The sequence below is a fragment of the Lathyrus oleraceus genome, chromosome 7 (assembly GCF_024323335.1).
Source record: "Lathyrus oleraceus cultivar Zhongwan6 chromosome 7, CAAS_Psat_ZW6_1.0, whole genome shotgun sequence".
NCBI classification, from domain to species: domain Eukaryota; kingdom Viridiplantae; phylum Streptophyta; class Magnoliopsida; order Fabales; family Fabaceae; genus Lathyrus; species Lathyrus oleraceus.
In genome coordinates this window covers 203,859,538-203,863,005 of record NC_066585.1, presented here as the reverse complement: position 1 = coordinate 203,863,005, position 3,468 = coordinate 203,859,538, and the positions used below count along the sequence as shown (strand labels likewise).

The window sequence follows — 3,468 nt, the reverse complement described above, 5'->3', positions numbered from 1 at the left end:
AACATGGTATAGAACATGGTGTAAACTTTGACATACAACATGTCAAATCTGGTATACAATATGGTGCAGAATCTGGTATACAACATGGTGTACCCTCTGGTATACAACATGGTAAACAAATACATAATGATGAAAATCCTTGTACATACTGATAAACAAAACCTAAGTTTAAACAAGCTGATACATTCAACTTAAACATATTTGTACATAATTGCCAGTACATTCAACTTAAACATAGAAACTTCGATATAAATAATTAAACATTAAACTTATAAACTGGCACATTCAACTGATACATACTAATTTCATAATCTGGTATGGAAAACAAACAACTGAAACTTGTCATTGATCTTAAACAAAATTGATACATAATTCCATTTGGATTCAACTTAATTCCATTGTACTTATACAAAACATATACTGATATACACTTCTACTTGCATTCAACTTATAATTCCATTGTACTGATACATAATTATATTTAAAATATCCTGACTATTAAAACAATGAAAATAAGAAAAAAAATCTTTCAAAATTTCTTCCACTTCAAAATGTTCTTCATATCAACTTCAAGTTCCAACAAATATTGCTTTTCTTCCTCAATTGTGACCCTGATTTTTTCAAGATTATCCATATACCCTTCATTTTCTTTTGTTAACTTTTCCATCCCCACTTTTACTTCACCATAAATTGATCATTCTCATCTTCCACTTCTTCATAAAATCAATCAAAGAATCCACACCCAGTTTGAGTAGAGCCATGTGTAGGTTAAGAAACCAAACAAAAATGTTAAACCAACTAACTATGAAAGTTTACCTTAAAATGTGGAGATTCCAAAAATTACTTGCCATAATAGTTGTTAAATGTTGTTGCCCTAAGAAGAACAACAATGTCTCCACAACGACAAATCGGCCATCATCGAAGGTTGGAACTTCAGTAAACCTTCTAATCAAAACTCCCATAACTCTTCCTTTTTGTTATTGATGAATAACACCCATAACTTATTTTTACAAGTTTTCGCGATTCCAGGGTCCAATTTGCCAGAAGAGAGGGCAATGGTGATGACAATCAAAGAGATTTGTGCCATAATTTTATTTAGGGTTCATTTGACAAAGGAGTTTGAAACAAACATAGTAAAAAAGAAAATGATGATGAGCAAATTAATCTTTTTAAAAATTAAAGGACCAAAACAGATTTGAATTAAAGATAAGAGAAAAAGAAATTTGCCAAAAAATAAATACAAAGGCAATATACACATGTAGAGATGGCAAAAAAAACTCATATATGTGGTACCCGCGGATAAAAAACCTATCATGGACACATGTAGAATAGTTTAATGGGTATTACAGGTAAAAAAACAAATATTTAATTACTCATTTCTTTCCGGACACAAATACATATTTAAAATTATTTAAATATTATTTAAAATTATTATATTTGATAAATCCAAATTTAATTCCGTTAATAATTAAAAAAATGACTTAAATATCATTTAAAATGATTATACTTGATAAGTTATATTCATTCATAATCATTTAATTTTATTTGATAATCTTCTTTTCACTTAAAACCTTAAATGTGTACGTTTTTCTTCCTCATATTCTTTAAAAGTTATACAAAATATATATATATATATATATATATATATATATATATATATATATATATATATATATATATATATATATATATATATATATATATATATATATATTAATTATAATTTTTTTTAAAAGATATTCATATGTAATCGCAAATATCCGCATATATTTTAAAAGATATTCACATGGGGTAGATAGAAATATAATATTCACTAAATGGGATAAGTAATAGATGACTGATATCATTGCTGAGATAATTTTATACTCATTTATCATGTAGTTCGTTTTTACTTAAACACATTTTATTATATATTATTTTATTTTTAAAATTAATTTTTATTACAATAAAGTCAAATCCATACTTAGCATCACAAGATCAATAGACGTGCGTTAGAAACTAACTATACTATTAGCTTCTCCTTTTTAACGCTAAAAAAGTCGCTAAATCCCCACCGCAGAACCAAAGAGAGTACTAGTATTAGTCAATTTTCTTGCGACAAAAGTTTGGAAATTAAATTGGTCAGCACAATAACGCCGATTATATATTCGCGTAATAATACATTGATGAAAGTCTACTGCTTAAAACTTTTATAATACGGCAAATATTTTTTGATCCAGTCATAATACGTCAACATTGTATGTTCCTTTGAATTAATTAAAGATAAAGACAAATTAGTTTTTTCTTCTAGAGCTATCTTGTTTTTATTTTATTTTATTATTAAGAGTATTTTCAACATTATTATTTAGAATCTATTTATAAGTTAGGAGGAAAATGAAAGGAAAAAATTTAGAGGAAGACGAGTAGAAGAAAAAATAATAATTTTGTGTATTTAAAAAAAAGTGTTTTTTTATAAAATAATAAATAAAAATTTATTATCAATATATTTTTAATTTTAAAAGTATTATAATAACATAGATTGAATTTTAAGAATTTATTTAAATCCTCCTTACAAAAATACAATGTTTTAGTTCTCTATTTTGATTTTTTTTAAGGTTGAATTAAAAGAGTGTGAGAATCAGAAATAGATGTTCTAATTCCACGAAGAAGTTATAAATGAAGATAATTGAATAACTAGTGGTCTAGAACGATGATTACGAGATGAACTTGTATGATTAACACTCCAACGTCCAAATCAATTCAAGATTCAAAATGAGTATAATGAAAGTGAATATGAGAGATTATATCTTGCTCTTAGTATGCGAATTATTTTATACATTGAGACGAGTATAATGGATTTGAGGCGGATTAAGCCTTAGTCAATTGGATCTTTTGTCGGTTCATAATAGTTACCCCCAAGGCTTTGTCGAGCATTGAAGGAGCTGGAGGAAGCCTTAAGTATCATTGATCAGCCTCTACATCGTGATCCGATGTGAAATAAAGCTGAAACGCTTAGGATCAATTTTTGAAAAAGTAACGGGGAACAAATGCATTTAATGCGATTCCATCTTTGAAACACTTCGTCATCCTTTTTTGGCACGTATATTGACGTGACCAGTTAGGATATGACGCAGTTTATAGAGTGTTTATGTGCACTTGAGTTGGTGTGTATCTAATAGTGAAAATCTAGCAGTTGATTTTGTGATTTCTTTCCATAGCGGATCTTGATATGTCATTGCTTGTAAATAGAATAGTTGAGTATTAGGAAGTTTTCACCACCTTTGGCTTTCAAGCTTTACGATTACTTTTCCAAAAAAACGTATTTGTTCCTTCTTTCCCGAGAGTATCACTAGAAACGATTAAGTGCTTCCCTTAAAGCTTTTGCTTTCTTTCATTCCTTTTGTTCACCACTCTTCCATAGCTAGGTACCCTTATAACTCAAACTTTTCCTTCAACAGTTACTGTTTTCTAGTAAAGATGAGCGTTAAC

At 27.9% G+C, this 3,468-nt stretch overlaps 1 long non-coding RNA gene across 1 annotated transcript; it reads right to left on the bottom strand.

Moving 5' to 3' along the window:
• Positions 1 to 322: 322 nt before the first annotated feature.
• LOC127102960 (uncharacterized) lies at positions 323 to 1,267 on the bottom strand. The gene is made up of 2 exons (XR_007794733.1): positions 817 to 1,267; positions 323 to 713 (listed from the first exon to the last, which is right to left on the bottom strand). It is a non-coding gene; the product is annotated as an uncharacterized LOC127102960 (long non-coding RNA).
• Between the last annotated feature and the right edge of the window lie 2,201 nt (positions 1,268 to 3,468).